Genomic DNA, 7337 nt, shown 5'->3' with positions numbered 1-7337 from the left:
CCAAGTGGCTTTCTAAAGGTCTGGAAATATTTTCTAACGAAGTAGTTTGATTCTGAAATTTGCTGTTTTGGAATAATTAGTGGGAGGAATAGATGAGTCAGAAATTAAGAGAAGTATACCTTTTTGAACTATTAAAATGTAACACATCTATTCCAAGCACAAATACAGCATAAATATATAAATGAGAATCAATTAGTAAAATCAGATAAATTAAAGAAAAATTAAAATTCTCATTAGAACTTCCAAATAACTTAAACTATATTACAAACATAAAAGGTTTATAACATTTTTAAAAAGTTGTGTTTAACCCAGAGGTTCACAATAGAGTGAAAAAAATACTATTTGTTGAGCACTCGGTTTATAAAAGCTATTGAGATGTTAGAGGATAGAACAAAATTATGTTCATATAGATTAAAGAAAGGTTTTTTTCCACAACTGAGGTTTGTGACCATGGAATTTGTACCTGCCATATTAGCTATATTAGGTTCCTCAGAACCAAACAGTTCTGACTGTAACAGTTTTTTTTCTGAAGGCTCTGAATATACATCCTGTCAGTTAATCTGATCAGGACCATGTGCTTGAAACGACAAAAAAGATAATCAGTGGATAAATTTACAAACCTGAAAAACTATCCCATGTGGACCAGAAACTAAAAGAACAAAGGCTGAAAAAACGTTCATGGTAAAATCTCATAATATTGAAGTATATTTTACCCTTTGAAACTTACTTAATACCGTTTCTACATTTATGGAAAGGAAAGAACTGGAGCATGAATGTTTCATTATTATTGTTAGTTGCCATCAAGTGAATTCCAATTTATGGCAACCCCATATATGCAGAGTAGAACTGCACTCCGTAGGGTTTTCAAGGCCGTGATCTTTCAGAAGCAGATTACCAAGCCTGTCTTCCAAGGCACCTCTGTGTGGATTTGAACCGCCAACCTTTTGACTTGTAGTCGAGGGCTTAATTGTTTGGGCCATCCAGGGACCATTTTATTATTAGTTTATTCCTTCCTTCCTCCCTCCCTCCCTTTCTTCCCTCTCCCCCCCCCCCCCTTTTCTTCCTTCCTACCTTTTCTTTCTTTTATTACTTTGCTAATGATAGGCTGATACATTTTGGAACCAACCTGAGTCTTAAAGGGACTAGAGGAGATAGACAAAAAAAAAAAAAAAAAAAATATTGGGAGGTGGTGTATATGGGGAGGGCATTCTTGGCAGCTGGAGCAGCATGCTCAAATATAAATATGATGTTAAAAGGTTCAACATGGCTATAAAAGGTGTATGAAAGCTACGTGGCAAAAGATGAGCCAGCCTTCAGATCAGGAGAACCTGTATTCTATGTTTAGGAGTTTGGACTTTACCTATGAACCATGAGGAGCCTTGAAGGATGGAGTAGTATGGAGTAATGTGGCCAGATTTGTGGTTTAGAAATGTCATTATGTAGTATGCAAAGAATGCATTGAAGGGTTTGGGGAATAGTGGGGGAAGATAAAAATTTGAGGCAGTTAATTTATTTAGAAAATAAAGGCCTAAAGTTAGGTGTTAATGGGAAATGGAGAGAGAGAAACCTTTTCAAGTTATGTATATATAAAATAGAGTTGACAGGACTTGTGTGGTTAGTTGTTGTTTATGAGAGAGTGGGAGGAATAAATATTTAGTCCTTAATTTCCAACTTGGACAAATGAGTTGAATGGACTATCTACCAAGACTAGGTATACTGGAACGAGAGCAGCTTTAGACATATTGAGTCTGAGTTGCCTATGAATTAGCAGAGAGGAAATGTTTAACAGGTGCTTGGCTATACAGGTGTGAAGCTCAAGAGATACATCTGGTTGGAGATATAAATTTGGGAGTCATCAGGATATTTATATATTGCTATGGTTGAAGCCATGGACGTGGATGACATTACCTAGAGGGAGTGTGAACAGTGATAAGTGAACAAATGCTAGAAAAGGACTCTGTGAAAACAATCATTTAAGGGGAAAATGGAGGCTGGAGAGCATTAGGGAGGAAGGAGAAGACCATAACAGAGTAACGTAATGGATTTCATGTTGTTGTTGTTAGGTGCCGTTGAGTCGGTTCCGGACTCATAGCGACCCTATGTACAACAGAACGAAACTGCCTGGTTCTCCGCCATCCTCACAGTCATTGTTATGCTTGAGCCCATTGTTGCAGCCACTGTGTCATTCCATCTCGTTGAGGGTCTTCCTCTCTGTCACTGACCCTCTACTTTATCAAGCATGATGTCCTTCTCTAGGGACTGGTACCTCCTGATAACATGTTCAAAGTATGTGAGATGTAGTCTTGCCATCCTTGTTTCTAAGGAGCATTCTGGTTGTACTTCTGCAAAGACAGATTTGTTCTTTTGGCAGTCCATGGTATATTCAGTATTCTTTGCCAACACCACAATTGAAAGGTGTCAACTCTTCTTCGGTCTTCCTTATTCACTGTCCAGCTTTTGTATGCATATAAGGCAGTTGAAAACACCATGGCTTGAGTCAGGCACACCTTAGTCCTTAAAGTGACATCTTTGCTTTTTAACACTTTAAAGAGGTCTTTTGCAGCAGATTTGCTCAATGCAGTGTGTTGTTTGATTTCTTGACGGCTGCTTCCATGGGTGTTGATTGTGGATCCACGTAATTTGAAATTCTTGACGACTTCAATCTTTTCTTCGTTTATCATGATGTTGCTTATTGGTCCAGTTGTGAGAATTTTTGTTTTCTTTATGTTGAGGTATAATCCATATTTGAAGGCTGTGGTCTTTGATCTTCATCACTAAGTGCTTCAAGTCCTCTTCACTTTCAGCAAGCAAGATTGTGTCATCTGCATAATGCTGGTTGTTAGTGAGTCTTCCTCCTATCCTCATGCCCCGTTCTTCATGTAGTCCAGCTTCTCAGATTATTTCCTCAGCACACAGATTGAATAAATATGGTGACAGGATACAACCCAGGTGCACACCTTTCCTGACTTTAAACCACGCAGTATCTCCTTGTTCTGTTCCAATGACTGCCTCTTGATCTATGTTCAGGTTCCTCATGAGCATAATTAAGTGTTCTGGAATTCCCATTCTTCACAGTGTTGTCCATAATTTGTTATGATCCCATCAGTTGAATGCCTTTGCATAGTCAAGAAAACACAAGTAAACATCTTTCTGGTATTCTTTGCTTTCAGCCAGGATCCGTCTGACATCAGCAATGATATCCCTGGTTCCACATCCTCTTATGAATCCAGCTTGAATTTCTGGCAGTTTCCTGTCAATATACTGGTGCGGCTGCTTTTGAATGATCTTCAGCAAAATTTTACTTGCATGTGATATTAATGATATTGTTTGATAATTTCCACATTCTGTTGGATCACCTTTCTTGGGAATAGGCATAAATATGGATCGCTTCCATTTGGTTGACCAGGTAGCTGTCTTCCAAATTTCTTGGCATAGACGAGTGAGCACCTCCAGTGCTGTATCCTTTGGTTGAAACATCTCAATTGGTGTTTGGCCAGTTCCTGGAGCCTTGTTTTTCGCCAGTGCCTTCAGTGTAGCTTGGACTTCTTCCTTCACTACCGTTGGTTCCTGTTCATATGCTACCTCCTGAAATGATTAAATGTGAACCAGTTCTTTTTGGTATAGTGACTGTGTATTCTTGCCATCTTATTTTGATGCTTCCTGTGTTGTTTAATATTTTCCCCATAGAATCCTTCAGTATTGCAACTCGAGACTTGAATTTTTTTCTTCAGTTCTTTCAGCTTGAGAAGTGCTGAGCGTGTTCTTCCCTTTTGGTTTTCTATCTCCAGGTCTTTGCACATGTCTTTATAATACTTTAATTTGTCTTCTTGAGCCACTCTTTGAAATCTTCTGTTCAGCTCTTTTACTTCATCATTTCTTCCTTTCACTTTGGCTACTCTATGTTCAAGAGCAAGTTTCAGAGTCTCTTCTGACATCCATTTTTGTCTTCTTTTTCTTTCCTGTTTTTTTAATGACCTTTTGCTTTCTTCATGTATGATGTCCTTGATGTCATTCCACAACTCGTCTGGTCTTCGGTCGTTAGTTTTCAGTGCATCAAATCTATTCTTGAGATGGTCTCTAAATTCAGATGGGATATACTCAAGGTTGTATTTTGGCTCTCGTGAACTTGTTCCAATTTTCTTTAGCTTCAGCTTGAACTTGCATATGAGCAATTGATGATCTGATTCACAGGTAGCCCTTGGCCTTGTTCTGACTGATGATACTGAGGTTTTCCGTTGTCTCTTTTCACAGATGTAGTCAATTTGATTCCTGTGTATTCCATCTGGCCAGGTCCACGTGTAGAGTTGCCGTTTATGTTAAAAAAAGGTATTTGCAATGAATAAGTTGTTGGTCTTGCAGAATTCTATGATGTGATCTCTGGCATCATTTCTGTCACCAAGGCCATATTTTCCAACTGCAGATCCTTCTTGTTTCCAAATTTTGCGTTTCAGTCACCGGTAATTATCAATGTATCCTGACTGCATGGTCGATCAGTTTTAGACTGCAGGTAAAAATCTTCAATTTCTTCATCTTTGGCCTTAGTGGTTGGTGGGGAAATTTGAATAATAGTCATATTAACAGGTCTTCCTTATAGGCATATGGATGTTATCCTACCACTGACAGCGTTGTACTTCAGGATAGATCTTGAAATGTTCTTTTTGACGATGAATGCACTGCCATTCCTCTTCTAGTTGTCATTCCTGGCACAGTAGACCATATTATTGACTGATTCAAAATGGCCAATACCAGTCCATTTCAGCTCACTAATGCCTAGGATATCGATGTTTATGTGTTCCATTTCCAGTTTTCCTAGATTGATACTTTGTACATTCCATGTTCCTATTATTAATGTAGCTGTTTCTTCTCATTTTGAGTCGTGCCATATCTGCAAATGAAGGTCGTGAAGGCTTGACTCCATCCACATCATTAAGGTTGACTCTACTTTCAGGAGGCAGCTCTTCTCCAGTCATCTTTTGAGTGCCTTTCAACCTGAGGGGCTCATATTCTGGCACTATATCAGTCTGTGTTCCACTGCTATTCATAAGGTTTTCACTGTTTAATTCTTTTAAGAAGTAGACCTGCGAGTCCTTCTTCCTAGTCTGTCTTAGTCTGGAAGCTCAGCTGAAACCTGTCCGCCATGGGTGACCCTGCTGGCATTTGAATACCAGTGGCATAGCTTCCAGCATCACAGCAACACCCAAGCCCCCACAGTACAACAAACTGACAGGCACGTGGGGGTCAATAATGATACTACCATAATATTTAACATTTATTGGATACTTAGTATATGTGCCAGGCACTGCTGTAAGCCCTTAACGTATATTAACACATTTAATGCTTACAACAACCTTAGAGGTTGGTAGTATTATTATTTTCATTTTATGAATGAAGAAAGTGAAGCACAGAGAGCAATTTCACACCTAATACATGTTAGAATTGGGATTACATCCCAGGCAGTCTGGCTCCAGAGCTCATCTGCTTTACCATTATGCTATACTACGTTTCTGGTAGGAGTTGGGTATAAAGGAAGGTTGTGAGCCAGATACCAGAGTTCTTAGTGAATGAAGGGTAATGTTAATTTGGCAGTTTTGACTTCAAGAAAGGGAGGCTGTCTTAGAAAACTGAGGTCTCTTTATGATACATAGGTCTTAGAAAGCCAAAGGAACCCAGGCATCTCTAAGGATGAGCTACACTCTGTTTCATGACCTGAATTGATCCTCAATCATCATGCCTTTGTTTCTCTTTATCATCTCCATCCTCTTCTTGCAGCTAATGGCCAGCTCTTCCTGAATTGCATGTTCAAATTCTGAATGCAGTCTAATTGCCTTAGCTAATGCTCATTGCAGTACTTTGAGTTAGTTCACCTTGTAGGTCATTGGGCTGCCTATAGATGGGATATCTTTGCTTTCTGTGATGGTTAAGGTTGTATTTCAACTTGTAAGGCCATGATTCCCAGTGTTGTGTGGTTGTCTGCCATTTTGTGATCTGATGTGATTATCCTATGTGTTGTAAATCCTAACCTCTGTGATGGTAATGAGGCAGGATTAGAGGTAGCTATGTAAATGAGGGAGGACTCAATCTACAGGATTCGGCTGTCTCTTGAGTCAGTCTCTTTTGAGATATAAAAGAGAGAATTGAACAGAGAGGAGAGGGACCTCATTAACACAAGCATGAAGAGCCAGGAGTGGAGCGTGTTCTTTGGACTCGGGGTTCCCGTGCTGAGAAGCTCCTAGACCAGGGCAATATTGATGACAAGGAGCCAACAGAGAGAGAAAGCCTTCCGCGGGAGCTGGCACCCTGAATTTGGACTTCTAGCCTCCTCAACTGTGAGAGAATAAATTTTCCTTGTTAAAATAATCCACTTGTGATATTTCTGTTATAGCAGCACTAGATAACTAAAAAACATATGCATTTCTGTTCAAACAGTGGCTCTTCCTGTGCAAAGTCTGGCCTTAAGCTGCTTTCCTAAACAAAGGGCATTAATGAGCCAGTTTTAGTAAGAGAGTCAATGAACAAAGCAGGCCCTGGTACAGCTATGCCCAGTGTTTGCCATCCCTTAACTCGTATGATTATATATATATTTTTTGATATGGATGTATATGTTTGGATTATTTGTCTTTTTGTTGTAGAGGAGTTGGATTTTCCTGTAGATATTAGAGATTAGACCTTTGTTGTATTTATCATAGCCAAAATTTTTTTCCCAGTCTGTAGGTTCTCTTCTTGCTTTTCTGGTGAAGTCTTTTGATGAGCATAAGTGTTTAATTTTTAGAAGATCCCAGTTATCTAGCTTATTGTCTGGTGTTTGTGTACTGTTAGTTATGGTTTGTATCCTGTTAATGCCATGTATTAGGGCCTCTAGAGTTGACCCTATTTTTTCTTCTATGATCCTTATAGTTTTTGGTTTTATATTTAAATCTTTGATCCATTTTGAATTAGTTCTTGTGTATGGTGTGAGATATGGGTCCTGTTTCATTTTTTTGCAGATGGACATTCAGTTTTGCCTGCACCATTTGTTAAAAAGACTGTCTTTTCCCCATTTGATGGACTTTGGGCCTCTATCGAAGATAAGGTGACCATAGATGGATGGATTTACATCTGGGTTCTCAATTCTGTTCCATTGGTCAATGTATCTGTTGTCGTACCAGTACCAGGCTGTTTTGACTACCGTAGCTGTATAGTAGGTTCTCAGGTCAGGTAGTGCAAGTCCTCTTAGTTTATTCTCCTTCAGTAGTGCTTTACTTATCCGAGGCCTCTTCCCTTTTCATATTTATATTAATGATTAGTTTTTCCATCTCTTTAAAGAATGCTGTTGGTATTTGGATCAGGATTGCATTGTA

This window comes from Trichechus manatus, unplaced genomic scaffold (genome assembly GCF_000243295.1).
Source record: "Trichechus manatus latirostris isolate Lorelei unplaced genomic scaffold, TriManLat1.0 scaffold00108, whole genome shotgun sequence".
Classification (NCBI taxonomy): domain Eukaryota; kingdom Metazoa; phylum Chordata; class Mammalia; order Sirenia; family Trichechidae; genus Trichechus; species Trichechus manatus.
This window is presented reverse-complemented; position numbering follows the sequence as displayed.